Source organism: Dermacentor albipictus, chromosome 3 (genome assembly GCF_038994185.2).
Source record: "Dermacentor albipictus isolate Rhodes 1998 colony chromosome 3, USDA_Dalb.pri_finalv2, whole genome shotgun sequence".
In the NCBI taxonomy this organism is placed as follows: domain Eukaryota; kingdom Metazoa; phylum Arthropoda; class Arachnida; order Ixodida; family Ixodidae; genus Dermacentor; species Dermacentor albipictus.
Genome location: NC_091823.1, coordinates 86,915,059 through 86,936,369, shown reverse-complemented (window position 1 = coordinate 86,936,369; position 21,311 = coordinate 86,915,059). Strand labels below are relative to the sequence as shown.

The window sequence follows — 21,311 nt, the reverse complement described above, 5'->3', positions numbered from 1 at the left end:
TCGATCCCTTGTGTCGGCGTGAACAGATTGCACGTGCACAGAATGAAACCTAAGCCGCGCACTCGATCAGATGCATGTTGGCGCGGGTAATGCGGGTTGTAGGATAAAATCATGTACATTATTGCGTCAGGGCACCACGCTAATGAAACAAGAAGTCATGCGGTGAAATTAAAGTATAGTGATTCTAGGAACAGGCAATTACGCGTCGTGTGGAACGCGGTAAACATAATTAGCCACATTCGCGCAAAAACAGATCTCTTAAAACGGACTTCATATCGAACACGTCCAACTCTGGGCACCTAAAACCTGCGCCATCAGTTCACCAGCAGAAAGGCATTTGCTTCTCCCGTGTGCTTTCTGAGCGCTTCATTTCTTTCGATAATGCGGCTGGGCATGCTTGACAGCATGTTTGGACGTAACCAGGTATAGAGTACGACGCATGGCCCGATCGAGCTGCAGATCCCAGCGGGTTGCTGGGCTATGAATATAGGTCGCGCCGATGTGTTTCACCTCTAAAAAAAATTAAATTATGGGGTTTTACGTGCCAAAACCACTTTCTGATTATGAGGCGCGCCGCAGTGGAGGACTCCGGAAATTTTGACCACCTAGGGTTCTTTAACGTGCACCAAATCTAAGTACATGGATGTTTTCGCATTTCGCCCCCATCGAAATGCGGCCGCCGTGGCCGGGATTCGATGTGTTTCACCTCTGTTCAGCTTCGTTATAAGGTGTATAATGAAGTCGTAAAAATTTGTTTTAATTTGCATCAAATTTATTGAATTTATTTGATATGTCAAACTATTTTTAGCACACAAACCAGTTCGTAGATGCAGTAAACGCATCTTGAGCGTTCAGTGACGATGCCCTGGCTTCGCTGTCATAATTGTCACAAAATAATCAACAGCTTTTTGTCGCCTAAATGCTGTGATTTCGTGGTATCTCTGACCTCAGCCATAAAGACTGCGCGTTTTGTTCTCGGCATTGGACGCTAATCACATTTTTTGTGTGTGTGTTTGTTTCATACATCGGAAACAATATCTGCGCCACAAGCTCTAAATATCGAGTCGTAAACGTATTTCGCACATTCCGAAGAAGCATTCGCAGCACCGTGAAGTTCTGATTATGCGCGAAATGCTTGGTCCAGATTAACATAAGTATATATCTAAAACTAGTGCTCACCGCATACAAAATGCCACGTTTTACTAATTAAAAAAAATAGAAATTTATTTCTGACACCGAATTCAGCGCTCTCACACAATATACCTCCGCTTACAGTCGGGCACGACGTTTTTCAATGCGCACATGCCCTGCTACGTATGCGAGAGTCTCAGGTGCGTTGGAACGAGTTCGCCATCCAGAATAATAGAAATATAGCAAAAAATTCAACCCGCGTCTCCGTTTTGAAATCCACTGCCACGCGCGGAATCAAGCCGCGTATATTGCCGCCATTTTATTCGCGCTCCCGCAACAGCCCTTCTTGATTAAACTCCGTCCGACACGAATCACTTGACGCAACCGACAACGGAAGGATCGGGACCCGGAAAAGAAGAAGAAGAAATGCAGACAGAAATAAATGTTCGGGGAAATATCAGAGAACAAAGTTTGTTTACAGCTGCCATGCTGTAAACAAACGTCACGCATACGTCATGCATACGCGCACCTCTGGCGCTCGCGACCATAAAGCAAACAAAGCTTGACGGATGTTCTCACCATAACCGTGCAGCGTCGGGCGGGCTGATTCCCATATGAGGGCAGACTTTAGCAGTCTGTAGGTTTTCTGTTGAACTGTTCGCAGTATTGCCATTTGTTGGGCGTGTTGGTAAACTGACTTGGAAATCACATTTAGCGCCAGCAAACAAGGACAGGAGGGAGACGACACGGATTTAACGATTAGCACAGAAAAGAGCGCCATGTACTAGAAATAAAATTCAGCATTGCCTTTTCCGCTTCATTCTTTTGCCATGCCGCTACAGATGGGAACAATCTGCCCCACCAAATCTCTGCCATCATTTGCCCTTGTACGTTCATGGAGAGTGTCACTGCACACTTTTTACAATGAAAATGACTTGTGTTACCAGATTTATATGCTCGTGCAACTTTAGTTTGTATTACTTAGGTCTATGTATTTACGCTGACGTATGTAACAGTCTAGCACATGCATTTTTTGTTGTTGTTTGCATGCAAATTATGTACAAAGGTATTCCCACCCCTTATGTAATACCCCTATCAAGGGGTCTTTAAGGTAATGAAATGAAATGAAATTTGTTGGGCGTGTTGGTAACGCATTGTGAGTAGCGCATTGGGGTGTAGTCTCCCCTCTGTCCTTGTGTGCTGGCGCTAAATATGCTTTCCACGTTAGAAGTAGTATAGACTTCCTTGGCCAGGGCTTGATGCGCTATTTTGCCTAGAAGTGCTCTACAGACATCTTCAAAAAAAGATTGATTCTATTCACAAAAATGGCTGTGGCTTAGGTAAGGTTAAGCCCAGGATGCGAAGCATACTAGCCTTTATTTTAGTTGTTGAACCACTGTTTAGCCTGGTGAACTGCTGTTGCTTGGCTATATTTGGTTCGGCTACACGAAGAAACAACTCATGCATTACTGCTTCGCCTTCAAGAGTGGAACGCGACAGCGTTCCCGTCGACCCGCCAAGGGGTGTAAGACAATGGGCTACAGGGCAGCGACTACGCGCCCCGCATTGGACGCGGTGAGCGTCGAGCAAAGCAGCGTTCGGCGCGGCAACGAAATGTGCGCCTGAGCAAGAGACGCACGCCTTAGAAACAGCTCGTTTCTAAGGCAACACCGAATTCACTAGAGGCGCTTTTGTACCGCTTTGAAGCATCGTACTCGTGGCTCAGTCTGATGATGTTGTTGTTTTCTGTGAAGATAAGGAGAGTGTTCGAGCTACCATGACAATTATGCGTGAGTTTTGTGACATGACGGACAGCAATATAAACTTGAATAAGTGTGTCGGCTTGTGGCACGGCCGGTGGCAAACAACGCCGCGTGTTTTTGAAGGTATGCGGTGGAAGCTCACGCCTGGGATTTATCTTGGTGTACCATTAGGCACACATCGAGACACTAAAGAGTTATGGAATGGCAAAGTGCAGGAATTAAAAGCTCAAACTGATAAGTGGGCCGGACGAGACCTCTCTATTGCACGTGCGGCTATCTGCAGAATCTTCTTGGTGAGCAAGCTGTGGTATCTCATGCAAGTCATGAGCTGTTCCCGATTCAACATCAAGAAATTCCATAGAGTATTTGCTGTTTTTGTGTGGCAGTCTGAATATGAAAGAACAAGCAGGAACAACTTGTTTCGCAAGTTGGGTCAAGGGGGCTTGTCATTACCAAATTTATACTTAAAGCAACTGATTTCTAGGTTTTTGTTCTTACGAGACACGACAAATCCTTTCTTACGAACAGTTATTCACGTCCGATTGAGCAATGTCTTACCTAACTTTGTTGTCTCGATGAGGGAGGGTGGGTGTTATGCAGCGAGTAAATTTTTACGTGAGGTGGTCGTAGCATTTAGATTTTTAAACCATCACTTTTCCATAGAATATTTGGCGGCAGTCAGTCGTAAGCGGATAAGCTCGGATTTAATAGATATTATGTTCCCAGAACCATTATATCGATTAATGTACCGCGAAGGCCAAGGTAAAGATGTCCTAAAACGTGTGAAACGAATGATTGTACCAGGGGGAGTGAAAACATTCTTTTTTAAACTACATACTAATACCTTGCCTGTAAAAACATGGCTAGAAGAAAGAGGGGACTATTTACCATGGGGGACTAACTGTTTGATTTGCAAGAAACCAGAAACTATAGAACACGTTTTTCTGGACTGTTGGGGTGCGGTCTTCTTTTGGGATATTATGCAAAGAACTATTAAAAAAGAATTGCCGTTAACAGCGCATGGTATCCGTTACCTATCCACAGTGCAAGACAGTATACCTTATGACATGTGCTTTCTTCTCGGCCTTCACAGTATCTGGAGAAACCGCATGGTTGTAAGGAATTGTGATATAAATGTGAGAACAGTAAGCTCGTATTTTGCTGAAAATATCAGTAAACTACGGGAAGTGTTTCAGAAGTTAGCGTATGACGATGATATGTTGTCATTGATGGATGCCCTTGCCAAAATGAAAGTTTTGTAATCTCAACCGCAAGCTTCAAGCACAGCGGTGGGAAAGTGAATATTGTCTGATGGTGGGAGCAGTATGTATTGATGTATTTGTTGATTGTCTGGAAATAAAGAAAAAAAAGTACTCGTGGCTCAGTGGTAGCGTCTCCGTCCCACACTCCGGAGACCCTGGTTCGATTCCCACCCAGCCCGTCTTGCAAGAGTTGAGCCAAAGCCACTTCTCCTCTGTCGTGACGTCACGGTGTCACGTGGTTTCAAGGCGACACCGCCGCGCCTGAGGAGCTGGGTTGAGCTCTCGTAATATGCTTCGCATAAAAGGCTCTCGCGTTGAAACTGTTCGAAGAGCGAGTTTTGGTTCCGGAAAGGGGTTCGTCTCTGATTCGAATCCCGGACCAGGACGAATTTTTCCTCAACTGCGAAGCTTTCTGCCCGTGAAACCCGCATGGGTCTCCTTTGTAGCTTCGTACGGCAATCGGGCGCACGACAGTTTTTCTCTTTCGAGACCAAGTTCCGGCCATTCGTCATCTAGGACATAATATTAGCAAAGACGGACGGGCTATTGCCAACAGAACGTACAAGCGAAAGCATCTGTTAGTTCGGCGCCAGTTTTTAAAGAAATTTTCTGACTGTGGACAATCTCTGTAGAGTTGCGATCAATATTCTTTGCTGGTAAATATCAGCGAGACGCATTTTTATATGGGGATATAGTGGCGCTTGCCAATGAAGAACTGCGCCCGTATTCACGAAAGAGCTCCTACACGATAACTGTTCGGAAGACCAAATGCCAGTCACTTGATTGATTGGCATTCGATCTGACCCTGAACATCCTGCTAGCGGATGCAACCGGCCAATGGCGAATGACATTTAATAAACCTTTGTGGATTCAGCCCCTGATTTCGCAAACTGTTTTCGCTTAAGATGTATACCTATATTGGCTATATATATTGGCTATATTGGCTCCAGTTGGCTATAGTGAGTGGCTGGTGCGCTTAGCACCCACTGCCGTGAAAAGCGTTTACTTTTCTAATCTCTAGAAACCTACAGGCTTTCATATTTAAAAACATGTATGCAGCAAGTGCGGCATTACTATAGACCGCTGTTTTAGAATATGGATAATATGTCTGTATATATACCAAGCCCCTTGATATGGCATCTACATTGCCAAGGACATATGGTGCTGCAGTTCTATTTAACTGCTGTCATAAGCGTTTCCGCAGGCTAAATAGAAGAACACTTAGAGGGACGCAGAGTGGCCTATCTGCAAAGATGCTGCTATAGTTGTCTAAGACTTTCATACGGGCAATCACTACCGCTGTACCCTCAGAAATTCTGTACGCCAATTGGTCAAGCGGCTACACAACTGCGTGTGCAAAACATATTGACTGGCCATTGACACGCTATTAAGTACCCGAAATACATATGAGCTGTTCTACAGTATAGCGACAGGCTGCAGTCTTAAGTGCCTAGCCGTAGACACACTGCGCCTTGTGCAGTGCGCGTGATTTATCTGCACTCCTGCTTTCCCTCTCTTTCACTCCTTCATTCTCTCTTCGCGTGTAGGGTAACAAACAGGACAGTCTAGTTAACTCTCCTGCCTTTCCTCCACCATTCCCTCCCCCCTTCTCTCTCCAAGCGCCCAAGTGTCAGTGAAGCAGGATGAAGAAGGCAGGGAGGTCAGCCAGTTTAAATACCGGACGGCTACCATGTGTTGGAGAAAGGGCCAAAGGGAATGAATGTTCAAAGAGGAAGATTCATAATATGTCCACTTAATGACGTTCACTTTTAACCTACTTTAGTGTAGAGGGCGTCTAGAAATTAAGCAAAAGTGAAACTCCATAGGGATGAAAGTTCAGTAATTCATTGGTTCATTAAGGCTTGTAGAGAAAGCCTTATATGCAAGCCGAGTAAGCCTTTTCTTTATAAAGTCGCAGCTCCCACGACGCTGCAAGCTTTCGCTGATATTCGCAATATTCGCAGCGCCGGGTCGCATCACGTTTTTGCATTTCGCTTCAGCGAGACTGGATGCCGGCGCTCCTCAAAAGATAATACGATGCGCGAGAAAGCGTTGAGTCTTGGTACGTTGCCGGCTGCTGACGTTCAGCTTATTTTCACCCGGCGACGCTGCGGCGCACCCGAAAGCCGCCACGCTGAAGTGCGCACCCGACTCTTCAGCCTCGTTTTCCACGCATCCGCCGAAACGTCGGCGCGTTTCGCACGATCAGCGTCAGCTTACCTTCGTTTTTTTCTTTATTCATTTACCTGTGTACCTGTGTTCGCGCGCGGGTTTGTTTCTTTGTGAACAAGCTAGGTGGCACAGTCGACTCCCGCTGCAAGGCAGATATGTATGCGCGTGTGTGGAGGCAAAGGATGCATGGTTTTTGCTTTCATGTACTTCGCATTTCTGTTCTTTCCTTTCTATTTTACCCTCACTCAGCTGAATCTTCGCCGCCGGAAAAGAAGAATAAGCACTAGCCCGGGGAAACCCAGTTTAGAATATGTATGTTCTACGTGGTTACTGATTAAAGTTGCTGACAAATTGCGCACACTTCAGTCCCCCAAACATTGCGGTTCTCATAAAATTTCTTACAATACTACCTAGGCCGAAATGTGACGGCACCCTCTATGTGACTTTCTTTAAAGGCGCTATTCTTTTATCACAATGCGGATATGTGTGAAAAGTCCGGCTTGTCTTGAAATGAGCTTGACCTAAAGCGGGGTCGGGGCAGCCCAAATGGGTATGCCTTGAAATAGGTTTCATAATAAATAAAGTCTGGCGACTTCTGTTATACTTTGTAATCTTTTGTTATACAGTAACGTTTTGTCACAGACACAGCCAAGAAAGCAGTTGTCTGTGTAGGTCCAACGTGAGGCCAAAGCGAAGCCAAGGTAGCCGCACGCGTGGCCTATTTTGACCTCGCAACTTCCTGTACTTAGCTTTGCGTTGGTGACGAAATTACTGCCGTTTTATCTCGAAATACAAATCTCCCACAGTGAATCTACGTCTGAGTAATTATGGAAATTAAATGTCGCTTGCAGGGCAACTCTAAGGTAGAGTCACGTTTTCTTTCAAGCACTCGATGATGCGTCCATGCGATCTTTAAATATAAAGATTGGTTCTAAACACCTGTACATGAAACGAAAGCTCTCGAGTGTGATATGTCGTACCGGCTTTCATTGTATTTACTGAAAGGACAATACAAATGTAGAAACTACTAGTCACTAATGAATCATGGAGGCTGCATTTTTTGTAACACTACAGGCGCACTCAAGAAACATACATCGAGTAAAGGACTGAGGTAAGCACATGTCAAAACCTATACAAGCGGAGGGACGAAACGTTATATGTAGTGAGTGCAGTTGATAAGTAGTGGCAATCACCGCAAGCGTCCATTCAGTATCCAAAGCACTACTCACCGCACTTTGTTCGTTTTTAGCCACTTCATTGACGTAGAAAGCTATATGTTTGGCACGTATCATGTAACACAAAATTGCAGTGTGTCGCAGCGTAGCGGCAAAGAATACCATAGTTAGGAGAGAAGAAAAAAATGGCTGTGGCTTAGGTAAGGTTAAGCCCAGGATGCGAAGCATACTAGCCTTTATTTTAGTTGTTGAACCACTGTTTAGCCTGGTGAACTGCTGTTGCTTGGCTATATTTGGTTCGGCTAGACGAAGAAACAACTCATACATTACTGCTTCGCCTTCAAGAGTGGAACGCGACAGCGTTCCCGTCGACCCGCCAAGGGGTGTAAGACAATAGGCTACAGGGCAGCGACTACACGCCCCGCATTGGACGCGGTGAGCGTCGAGGAAAGCAGCGTTCGGCGCGGCAACGAAATGTGCGCCTGAGCAAGAGACGCACGCCTTAGAAACAGCTCGTTTCTAAGGCAACACCGCATTCACTAGAGGCGCTTTTGTACCGCTTTGAAGCATCGTACTCGTGGCTCAGTGGTAGCGTCTCCTTCCCACACTCCGGAGACCCTGGTTCGATTCCCACCCAGCCCGTCTTGCAAGAGTTGAGCCAAAGCCACTTCTCCTCTGTCGTGACGTCACGGTGTCACGTGGTTTCAAGGCGACACCGCCGCGCCTGAGGAGCTGGGTTGAGCTCTCGTAATATGCTTCGCATAAAAAAAAAAAAGAAGTCGATAGGCGAGCAATCTAATCTACAAGTCGGCAGGTTATCGAACTCCACCCGTTTATACGCAACTGCTCGGTTGGCGTCCGGCTGTCACACGCGGAGCTCGCGGCAAAACTGGGCCCGCAGTGAGAGAGATAAGTTTCTTCGGCGACGCCAAAGACGCTCTTCGAAAGGAACCGATGCGTCACTGTCGCGCGGAGCGCGCGCGGGGGGTGGGAAGCATTTAGTCGCGTCGACGTGACTGGGATCACAAAAGCGGCGGCAAACTACCCGCCCGGCATACTTGATCAATCACCCGCGTTACGAGACGGCGAGACCGCCACATAGACAAACCCAGCAATGCGCTCGCGCGTTCACCCAGATGCGCTGTGGTGAAACCAACCCGATGCGTTTGCGTGAGTAATGAGGATACTCTTTAGCTATAGGTCGAGTTAGAAGGGATCCCGCCGTTTGTCAGTACGTGCAGCAGCGATAGTGATGGAGCGCTTGTGCCACTGCGGGTATCATTGCCCAACCGCGGCAGCCAGTGGTCTCGCTTTGCTTGCGAGGCGCTCCTTTCGAGTCTCACTTTACGGATGGAACGCTCTCACCGCTTTCCCGAGCTGCTTTCGATGGCGACGCCGCCATAGCTGGGAGAGGGAAGAAAAGGAGGAAGGGATGCTGGCGCGATCAACCTATATGCAAATACGAAGAGCTGGCTGCTGCCTGGTTTGGTATGAAGAATCGACGCCTACGCTTCGGCTTGCTCGCCGCCTGCACAAGGCTTGGTGGTCGTTCTACTTTATTTTTCTTCATTTTTTCACTTTTTATAGACATTTTCTCATATTTATGTTTTACAGCAGTTAGTATTTCTTCATCAAGACTACACTTTATATTCTGCAGTGAGACCGACTGCTGAAAACTCAGCGAATATTTTTTTTTGTGTGGAGTTTACGGAGCGAGGTAGGTGGTGTCGCTACCGCACAAGTACAACTGCTTAGCCATCGGTGGTTATTTTACTAAAATATGGACATCTTATATACAGGCGCCCGATATATAGATGCGTAAGGATTGATATGCTTACCCAATGAGAAAATACGTCCGTCCGGCCGTCCCTACATCCGTCCGTCACTTAAGACGATCGCTTTCAAGCTAGAACTTGCAGCAAAGAACGACTACGTTAGCGCTGCCTGTCGCTTCAACGCGAACGAAGCGGTGAGGACACAACGCTCACGAAACTCTCAGCACACGCCGCACCCTACCCCTTTCACAGATCGTTTTCAACATACGGTCCACGTGGCAGTATCATACGCAGCCGCCACCGGAGTACGTTTTATCACGATTCATAATGGTTCGGCGCGTATGGATAAAGAGCGATAACGGCTTTAATGATCGGAACATCATCAGCGCACCTGGCATCGCCACCTGCAGTACTTTGTTTGCGTTATCAATGCACCTTGCGCCGCCGTCCACACTAGTTCGTGTCGCCGCAGCGCTATCGCTAATAATAGTTTCTGCGTGATTTTTTAAAGGTTAGTTCACGCTGGTGACGAAACTCTCTTTGTGGCTATATAGGGTCCATACACTGTCTTTAGAGAAAGAAAAATCGACAAGTACATTTACTAAGGTGTATTTCTGGGTCATACAGGCTGTCCAATTCGCCCTTTGTCGACATTAGTCCTCAACGAACTTTCAGCAGACATTATAGCAGAGCGTACGTGGCATCTCTATGAAGTGTGTATTGCATTTTTCGAACGTTCATGCTTACAGTCACCCGCCGTGGTTGCTCAGTGGCTATGGTGTTGGGCTGCTGAGCACGAGGTCGCGGGATCGAATCCCGGCCACGGCGGTCGCATTTCGATGGGGGCGAAATGCGAAAACACCCGTGTGCTTAGATTTAGGTGCACGTTAAAGAACCCCAGGTGGTCGAAATTTCCGGAGTCCTCCATTACGGCGTGCCTCATAATCAGAAAGTGGTTTTGGCACGTAAAACCCCATAATTTTTTTAATGCTTACAGTTGTCCAAGAAGATCCCTGATTACGTCACTGAGGCATAGTTGTATGCGGCGGAAATGATAGATGAAGTGATGATCATAATACACGACACTTTTCTTCCGGTATTTGTCACATACATGTCCTTTCCAGTTGCAGTAACGAAGTTGTCGGTGAAGTGATATCTCGTCTTCCGAGTACTGAGCCTGCACTGAAAGGACAACGACCCGCTCCCACATCAAGGCTGCTATTTGATTCCTGCACACAGCTTTGTTATGACCGATCAGATAGCAGCAGTTGCTAAGAACTTTTGAAGTATTGCGTGCATTTAACGGACTCCTTTGGATCGTCGCATATGTACGCTACATACTCTGGTTTGGTCTTGTTGAATGGGAGGAAGATCGAAGAGGTCGGAAACGTTAGCCCGCTTGTTTCCGGGTTTCTACCATACACTGGTGGAGGGGAAAAGGGCACAAAGAGAAAAGAAAAAAAAATATCATAAGGGAAAGCGCTCAGACGCACGACAGGTTGGCTTCGTTAGAAAGCCATAGCGTGCGGCTCCTGCACAATGCGACGCGAACACAATGACGGTAAAGGAAAATTTATAAAGAAGCCGTAGTGATCAGGAACTCTGGTGAAGTTTACAAAACAATGTAGTCGACTTTATTTCAGCGAGGCAGATGTATATACAAACAAGGACGTCGCCGTACTCTCTTGATATTTATTGTGGGTAAATGGAGAGAACGCATTCCGCGTTCACTTCACCATACTGAATTAAGCTTGTGTAGGAAAATATACGCAGTATACGAAAGTTACAAACTAGTGAATGTAGACCACGGCAAAGTAACGTGTTGAATCACCTTGATGAAAAAAACAACAAGAACGAGAGGGCCACAGAAACCATTTACTACGGGAAGGGTATAAAGAGCAAAGGTAAACAAAGCTGCGAACAGATATATGCGCAAGAAGACAGAGGCACCAACTAACACGAACAAAAAACAAAACAAAACAAAAACAAAGGTGGGAAGGAAAATCTTACTGCAGCCTTGCAGGCAGGCACTGGCGGAGGTATGCACTACCCACATAGCAAAGCAAGGCGGAGCAGGAACACCCACAAAGAAATATGGATTTTTACGACAAACGAACCGCGCCGAATCTCTGCTTTCTGCAAAGCTCCCACTGACAAAGTCAAATTCAGGAGAGAAGGCCCGAGAGAGAAAAAGAAAGAAAAAGTGTTCTGTTACGTTAGTACTGAAAGCATAAGGCATAAAAATGAAATGCAAGGAAGACGAGAAGATAAAGTGCTGCCAGAGGCAAAATAGAACGATGGAGCCGAATATGCAAAGAAAGAAACAAAGAAGGAAAGAAAGAAAGGAAGAAAGAAAGCAATATATGGATGTACGTATAAAAGAACGAAGAAAACGGAGTCTGGCTTCTTCTACGGTGCTGCGCCAGCGCGGACAATGCAAACAGACCAATAAATGGAGAGAGCGCGGGGCAAGCGAAACAGGTTGGCGCTTTGCGCGTCGGGGCTTCCATTTCCGTCGCGAAGCAAACAGTGGCCGCACTACGCGCGCCTTTTGCGCCGCCGGCCCGTGCTGTCGGCTGCATGGGACCGAGGAGTCGGAGGGCGAGCGACGCACGGGAGGGTGTCGTACGCGAAATCCTCGCGAGCCAGCCAGCTTGCTTCACATATACGAAACGGACTTGAAAGCAAACAGAGGGGTCGAGAAGTGAGCGACTACACAGTGGCGCTTCGCGCATATGTGCGCTTAAAGCAAGCGGAAACACAAACGCGAAGAGCAAGCGACCGGGCCCTCGGTGTGCAGAGCGATTCGCGGTCCGCAGTGGAGCATGGGATGGAAGTAGGCATTTTGGGCCGTCGCTATAGGTACGCTACAGCGTGGCGACGCCCGCCGCAAGCTTGGACCCTGCTTGCGCTAGGCTTTCTGGAAAGAGCGAGAGCGAGGTGTGGTGCGAGGAGAAAAAGGGTGATTTCGTAGAAATTGAAAACGCGAAAGAAAAGAAAAAGGAAGAGAAGGACAACCCTTCAAGAAGAAAAATTCGATAGACGTGGTAATACCGCCGCTGTAAGCGAGTCGGGTGCGCAGATGTGGAGGATTCGGGTTGGGTGGATACGGATTACTACGCATATATATGGCGAAAGCACGCACGGCTCGCCTTGTGACCGGGTGTGACTGTGGTACGAAAATGAAGTTCTAGAAATAGCGTGCCCGAGTCGTTGAGCGTACCGGCAAATCTCTTCTAAAGCTCTTTTTAACGCGAAAGCATTATATATGCTGCATTAAGCAAAGATCCGTCGTCGTCGTCGTGACCAAATGTAGGTACCGAAAATGCCCACGACGCGAAGAGTAAAAGCACGCAAAAAAATGCTTGGAACGTCAAATTTCTCACGGACGTTCCTGTAAACAAAGTAAATTAAAGCGTTTCAAAAGAAAATTTGGTAAATTTCAGCCTGTGCGGGATTCAAACCTGTGCCTCCGGAGTGCGAGAGAAGCACGCTTCCCCGAGGCTACGGTGGCTGCACGGTTCTCTGGTTGACTGAAAGGTGTCGGCGCAGCCAATCGGGAGGAGGTGGCACCACGTCATTAGTGCATAAAGTGAGTATATGAAATAAAAAAAAACTCTGTGCCCTTGCACTCTGTGAAGAAGGATGACCAACGAAGGTGTGTATGTGGGCCCCTTGATGGGGAACTGCACCTTCGCCGCGGGTCGGCTCGGCATTTCAGCATCTTCGGAATTTTACACACGGACACAACCCTGGGGGAACTGGGCCTTAACAGCTCCGCTGGAGAAACTATGTTGTCCAACTGAACGCCGCTGAGCGCTCCTTCGAGTTATGAACTCTTCGCGGGAAAGCGAGCGCGTTGAGACGCTTGGTGCGTTTCGATTTGGCATTGCCGAGGCGCATTTAGAACGCTGATGAGAACTTGTGTGGACAAGAAATCAGCAAAATAAAAATGGCGAGAGGGATTTTATAAATGCCATCTCATTTCCACGCGGAAGCAGTCTTAAGTGTCCTTGCCGTTTTTTTTTTTTTACGTCGATTCGTACGCCCAGTCGACGCAGTCGATAGCCTGTCCTAACTTTGGGTTTCATAATAAAATTTTTTTTTACGTCTTGCGTGCCCAAGCTTGGTTATGTTTAAGATGGACGCCGTAGTATCGACACTCAAGAATAATTGTGACCACGTGAGGTCCTTAACGTGCACCTAACTCTAAGTACACGAGTGTTTCTGCATTTCGCCCTCATCGAAATGTGGCCGTCGCAGCCGAGATCGAATCCGCAACCTCGAGCTCAGCAGCGCAACTACTGCATATGTCCCCCTTCCTGTCCCAACAAACTTATAAAACACCTTAATATTCAGTCAATGATAGTTGTCAGGGAGAAGCATGTAAGGCTGCAGGCAGGAGGAGAGGGTAGAAAAGAAAAAGCACGCGATGCGTCAAATGAGACGCAGCTGAAAGAGGGATGCTAATAAAAAAAAGAACAAAAAAACAAGTATCATTAAAACAAGAAAAAGCAAGATAAAGCAAATGAAATAGGATCTGCAGACTATGTAAATTAGGGAGCGACAGAGTGCGGAGAAGAAGAGACGATATTTTCTGCAATTTTTTAGGGAGCACGGCTCAGTGCCTTGTAAATGAGAGCAAGGAAGAACTGAATGAACGGGCTTGGAAGGGTGGAGGACAAACTGCACAGCGAATATGATCTATTATATGATCCAAAACGGAACGCCGGCGGCATCGTCTGCAATATTTATTGCCTTTTCTTGCGCAATGGCACTTAGTGCCTTTATTTCACTCACTGGACGAATGTACTCTGAACAATGGAGCACAGAGCGAGATGTTCCGCGAGCACTTTCGAGAAATCGCGACAGCGTGCCTCCGTGACCAGAAACTACTTCCTGCAGCGACGCATTCTAAAACAGCACCCCTTATGTCTTGCAATGAGTCAAAACAAGCAATTTTTTTTTCTAGCTTAGTTCTACTACCAATTTCTCACGAACACCCACAAAAATATCTAGGAGAGCTGGAGATAGATACCTATTTTATACACATATTTCAGCGTACACATTGTCGTTAAAGGACTCGAAAAACGTAGTCATGTTTGCTGATCAAGAGTCACAGCACTGGTGAGTATAAACTGTGTAATAATTACCAATGAACACTTTATATAAGAAGTTTATTGGTAATTATTACGCTTCGCTAATTAACACCTTAACAATAACTTTAGCATACACGTTGCAAACGCGCAATGGAAGCCGGCCACTGTCCAAAGCATAGTCCCTTAGTAATTATACTGATATTAGCACCTGTTTCTGGAACCGTGTTGTATTGTTCATGACTAAACACATCGCCGTTCTGTGGCGCATTGCTTAACGATTGCTTTGCGAGAAAATGGTCCGGCAAAAAATCCCGTGATTTTTTTCGCCCGTCTGATTTGTACACTTGCAGTTTCTGGCGGTGGATTTATTGATCGAGACAAAGCATCCTTCGATATCACATTACCGTAAGAAAAAATCTCACGAGAGGAACTATTTCATTTCGCATTAAAAACACGCTACTGCAGCGCTTTAGTCCCACAACCTCTCTCAAACACATGATTCACTGTACATCACACAGGAGTGCGCAATGAACAATTTCAGGATTTAGGGATCACACTCAAAGAACGGAAGCTTTCGCCTGTGCTCGTACTTCAGCAGTTAAGGTGCACGCTTGCTTATTTCTCCGAAATTTCATGCGGAGCCAAACGCACAAATCTTTTCGTTTGTAAAAGCAGTCTGCCATTGACCGGCCACCATCGTTAATAATATTTGCAAGATGAAGATTGGCTGGCACTAGTTCTTACGAAAGAGTTCTGGCGCATAGCCTTTCTTTGTGCGCGCGTGTGAGCAGGTGTCCTGTTACGTACACCCTAGGTAAACGCGGCGATGCTCAGGCCGATATAGCAACGGGAATTAATGAGGCCATAGAAACAGGTGCGCCTTGAACGGCGTCGCTCACCATGTTGATGCACTGCAGAAGAATGTCGTTAACGACAACCATAGTTCACGTTGCTTAGGTCTCGCTGCACTGAGCTATAGCTGCCGGGATAACTTGCGTTAACTCACTGTAAGTCGGGTCTCCCTTTCGGGAATAGGCTGAGATTAGCGCTGGGAATTGTTACAATCAGAGCCTCCAGCGTGCGCCTACTCGGCATGATGTCGACCTGCACACATACGCGGGCTAGCGAAAAAAGAAAGGCAAAGCAATTACGACAGCCTTGTGCGAGTTGCCCGCTTCGTTTTATTATGGTCATAAAAGCGCAACTACCAGATGAAGCAGCCCACCCTCTTCTTTGTTGAAATCGAGGGAATATCGCAAGCCGAATTCCCAGTACACAATTCTCTTCTTTATGTGTTTTTCGTTCTTTTCTTCTTCGCTACTCGCGTATACGGGTACATGTGCTCGGCGGGAAAGAAAAGTTCTAGAAAAAAAAAAAGAAAAAGTTAGCGCCAGTAAATTTCTGCGGCGGTTGGCAGTTAAGGTATACAGCGTCTGGACGTTCTCGATTAGTCAGCGGCTATAAAAATATTTTTACGGGGTTTCATCGTGTAACATAGTAGGCTATGTATGAACAACAGAGACATACGTTTTCACTCAGCCACATATCGTGCAACAGTACGTGACCATGCTGCTCATTTATTCCTCACGGGCTTGAATCACACACACACAAAAAAAGCGATTGTCTAGAATGAGTGCGAAATAGCGAAAGAACAATTTTCGCTGACATACAGAGGAAAGTTTGCTTCATTACATAGGCATAAAGAGAAACTTTGACTGCCGGGCTCGTGTGCCCTAACAGGTGTCGGTACTCTCAAGCAATAGGTTGCTTACAGCATTTCACGCATAGGCAACCTATTGTCCTTACGGGCAGTGTATATTGGACTCAATAATATGCGACGTAGAGGCGAACCTTCGTCCGAAAGCTCGAAGTACTTTCAAGACTGCTGTGTAAACTCCGATTGCCTTCGCTTGTCCTCTCCGTCATTCCCTCCCCCCGTCCTTTGACAACCTGCCCCCCTTTCCCATCAACTGACGGGCGTTCAGTGCTAGTAGCCAAGGCTACACAGATGCAGTGCGGCCAGCAGTAACTTTCCTCTTTCCATATATTTATTTATTCATTTAGTAAGCGATCACTCATAATAATTGACACCTCACTAGATTTCTAGGCAAGACCGCTACAGAAGTCCACCGTCTCGACTATACAAATTCACAGTGAGTGAGCGAGGATAGCTAGTTAGTTAGCTAGTTATCTGGTTAGTTTACTAGCTAGCTAGCTAGCTAGCTTGCTAGATAGAGATAGATAGATAGATAGATAGATAGATAGATAGATAGATAGATAGATAGATAGATAGATAGATAGATAGATAGATAGATAGATAGATAGATAGATAGATAGATAGATAGATAGATAGATAGATAGATAGATAGATAGATAGATAGATAGATAGATAGATAGATAGATAGATAGATAGATAGATAGATAGATAGATAGATAGATAGATAGATAGATAGATAGATAGATAGATAGATAGATAGATAGATAGATAGATAGATAGATAGATAGATAGATAGATAGATAGATAGATAGATAGATAGATAGATAGATAGATAGATAGATAGATAGATAGATAGATAGATAGATAGATAGATAGATAGATAGATAGATAGATAGATAGATAGATAGATAGATAGATAGATTAATGAAAACTGAGTAGGTATGCCTGGTGGCACGCCTTTAATGCGACTTTAAAAGAACTGAGGAATGACAAATTAAACAATAAGCACAAGGCACACCCCACTAGCACGACATGCACGTTCGGGCCATCACATGTAAAGGTAATTAGATTATCCTAGTGGAAACATCAGACTGTAAACACAATGAAGGAAAAGGCTGTTACTCAACGCACAGTGTCTCTATGACTCGGTTGTTTCACGGTGTAAAACTATTGAATCGTGCGCTCTAAACCACAGACCTTCCTTGCTTATCTCTGGTCCCACACCCTTTTACCTGCTTGCTTTTGTTTTCGCGAACTCTGGCAGTCAGGTAAATATTTAACTGGCGCGTCTTTGAAAGGTACTGTGAGAATGTCAGGTCAGAGAGCGTTACAACTCAGTATTGGCGAATTGGCGAGCCTGCTTTTCACACACGAAGAGGCAATGCTATGCTAACACTTAGAGATACATGGGGCTGCAGTATTCCCGTCAATACATGCAGGCCCTCAGACTCTTTAATACCCAGTTGACACGCTTTAAATCAAGCGAGGAGGCGAACCTAAGACGCCACGGCTGTAAAAATAGGAAACAAAAACAAAGTGAATAATAATGAAAAAGAAGTTGGCACGTAGAGCACACAGGGCGACGACGTGACCTTTGCCTGGAATTAAACCCCTCACAAAGCTGCAATAGAAATGCATCGAAAGCAACGGCAGTCTGCAATTTACCATCAGCGCTGAACCGTGCCCTACCGGGAAGGCTAGGAACCGACGACCGCAAAGAGAAGAAGAAGCCGATAAGAAAATAAGAAAATGCGGAAGAACGAAAGAAGGCAGCAGTCGTACCGACCACCCTCTGGCCTTTTGCCGTTGGTGCGTCACCTTAAAGAAGACAGGTGGCCAAGCTTGGCTCGGGCACCAACGGTGAAGCGAGCGACGCGCGATCGGGGAAGCCAGCGGCTGACCAGAAAAGATGGCTCAGCCCAATATAGCCGTGGCGGTGGCCGCGGAATCGGTTTCGAAAATGTCAGGAGCCCTCGAAAAGGAGGACGCCTCGCGGTTGCGACCAAGGACTGCTGAGGAATTCCAGGGAAAAAATAAAGGAGGCTGAGACGTACGCGCCAAAAGTTGTCGCAACGTGTACAGCGCTTGCTGTTTAGTCGATTGCGTCGCCGTGCGTCGCGGCAGCCAAATGAGGCGCGAAACCTGTAGGTAAAAGCGGTCGCTGTTTGCACTGGCATGAAAGTCGACAGCACCCACACATGTCAACAGGGCAACCGTGCGTCTGTCACACTTGACGTCGGTGTAACGATGTCTGTCTGACTGGATATGCGAGGTTTATGTGCACGTTAAAGAACCCCAGGCGGTCAAAATTTCCGGAGTCCTCCACTACGGCGTGCCTCATAATCAGAAAGTGGTTTTGGCACGTAAAACCCCATAATTAATTAATTAATGGATATGCGAGGTGTTTAACGCGACAGCGTTAAGGGCCCCGTCTCGCGAGAAAAATCTGTTGTCGGCGTCGGACGTCGCATCGCGAAAAACCATTCCGAACCGCAACCACGCAGGCCCTTCGCGTGGCGCAGAGGCCTTACTGAACTAATTGAATTTCTCAAAGTGAAACGCGTAAGAAAAGTCGCAAAGTACAATCTAAACACTAGCTACAGGCATGATAGCGTTGAGTTTAATTTGAATATACCAGAAAATATAATTCTGTCACCCGGAAACCCAAACCCAAACCTTTTTTCCAGCGTTGCTACCATAGAGAGGCGCGGTCCGCTCGGTTCCTTGCAATCAGCGCTTGCACGTAGGCTCTCAAATTGCAACAACTCCATTGCGATCGCCTCTGCGCACCCGCAAGATAACTACTGAACAAAAGTTACTGATAAACTACTACTTCAAAGATAACTGCTAAGGACACGATAACTACGGTTGCCGGCAAGCGTGACAAGCAGTCACGGATCTTTGAATGCTGTCGCGTTCCACTCTTAAAGACGAAGCTTAAGCGTCCTCCGTATTTTTTTGTTTGTTTGTTTTACTGGATATGCGGGTCGACAGCGAGAGGGCAAGCTGCAGATCTTGTCATTTGGAAGCGCTCGCTAATTTGTTGTCCCTCTCGCAGGCCCGGCGCCTGTTAATTTATTTGCCGTTGCTCATAAAGAATTTATTATCCGAAGGGGCCACCGGAAATAGCAAGAAATGTATGTATAGGGCCAGGTAAACCTGCAGGGTGCGAGAAATCGAGGAAATGTCCCTTAGTCAATATGCGGCCACGCACGCAGAGAGAAAGAAAGAGAAGATCTGTATTCGCGTACACCATTTTATGCTGTTGTTTCTGTTTTTATCATCAATGCTTTCTTTTTTTTGGGCGGGACAGGTGTTCGAACGTCGATTTCTGCTGATACGCTCCGTCGCATGTCCTCAGTAAAACTAACACGTGCTGCCCGGATGGGCGACTTGCGTGAAGGTTAGACGGCAGGGGCGGCGAACAAATCCAACACATAAGATATCAGGATGTACACCTTTCTGTTTTTATCATTGTACTACGTTGTAGATTTCGTGTAATTTTCGATGATGTGCGCATCACGCCACCGTAATAAGCCTAATGTCTACGTTCTCTAAAAATATTTCGTTTTTTTCTTTTCAGAGCTCACAACGCATGAGTCATTTATCTACTGATCTCTTCCTTACTTAGTTGGGACTGACTATAGTTACTGAAAAGCATCTTTTCAACTCATCGCTAAGTGAATTTACTAACGTAAGAGGCTGGTGCCGCCGGTAGAGTAGCACTGTTCAACGCACCCTTAGAGGGACGCATATCGTGGGCCTGTACACAGGCAGGGCGATGTCCGCTCTGGTACGAGCTGTATCGGAAACGCTACGCAGACGCAACTACGTCGGCTAAGCTGCTCGAGCGCGTATTGCACTTAAAGCATAAGTGTTTTTCGGCACCGCGAACATAAGAGAAATCTCGCGCACGAGTCGATTATGTGGTGATAAAGCCAGTGCGAGCTGCCTCATCCGAAACTAAGTATCCCTGCCAACTCGACACAATGCAAGCCCGGTGCTAGGCTTTAAGTTCTCTTCAGACTCCGGGGCAACTTGGAATAGATTGGATACTCTACGAGGCTATAGCCGAACTCGGCTAACTTAACGATTCATATGCACGTGGCTGTCGGCTGCAGGCGCGAGAGAAGTTTTCCCCCATAACCAGTTTGAAATAAGAAGCAAATTAAGGAAAAACGAGTGAAATATGGTAGCTTACAAAATTTAGCGAAGCCGTAGATGCAAGGAACACTGAACAGAAACTGTGAAGGGAAAAAAAAAAGAAATGAAAACGTTTGTTGGGGTTTCGCTACTTGCAAGCCAGTTTATGGAAGCGTCTGCTATGTCTTCTTTATTTTGTGTGTGTGTAATTTATCGTGGTCGCGCACTACTCCGGAACTTCGGGAAGTTAGCCTCCGTATTAATATCGAGCAATCTGCGCTGCACTCGCTGTAACAGCCAGCGACACTTCCTAGAAAATCAATATAAACGTGACGATAATGTCTTCTTTTTTTGGCTGCCGCGGACTACACCGGTGGAACCGAGCTGGCGGAAGCAGGGTTGTACCGCGGTGGCGTGATTTTTTGCAGCGATATCGTTTGCAGGCCCTGCCGTTAGACGGCCACGTCGGCTGCAAAGGCATGGGCGCGCCGATTTTTATTGGTCCCCGCTGCCTCGTAACTGTGAGCTCGTCAGCTAGCAAGGAAGAGAGAGAGAGAAAAAAAAGAAACCGAATGAAGAAACAAAACAGAAAAGAAGAAATATATGGGTTTGATTAATTTCGCTTTTCCCCGACGCGTTTACGCACTTTTCGTGCCTTTCGTGGTCTCGCTTTCTACGGCCACTAAGACTCTTCTACGGCCACTAAGACTCTAAAGCGCAAGCTTTATGCGTCAGCAGATGAGGGACCGCATTCGCAAGGCGTGTCACACTAACACTGAAAAAGAAGTTTTTCGAATTCTTGTGCAGTGTATCAGAACTCGCACGTTGACAGCTGAACGTATGTATTTCACGTATGAAATGTTATAGCGCCCGCGTTTATAGCTATAGCAGTGCTTTACGCCCGGTGTATCCGACGGCGCAAGAACTTAGCGCTGAACCATATGAAATATATTAATGATGACCTCCGCGATTCCCTGAGAAGCTGCGGTAAGGAATACCGATAGTTGTAGTAACTGAAAATCACTGCAGCCGTGTAAGAATACGCGAAACCATAACCAGGGAAACCAGGTCATT

The 21,311-nt window shown here is 46.4% G+C and overlaps 1 protein-coding gene across 5 annotated transcripts in view; it reads right to left on the bottom strand.

Moving 5' to 3' along the window:
* Nucleotides 1–21,311, bottom strand: part of LOC135898837 (alpha-2C adrenergic receptor-like) — a 696,056-nt gene that overhangs the window by 180,639 nt on the left and 494,106 nt on the right. The gene's annotated exons all lie outside the window — the stretch shown is intronic.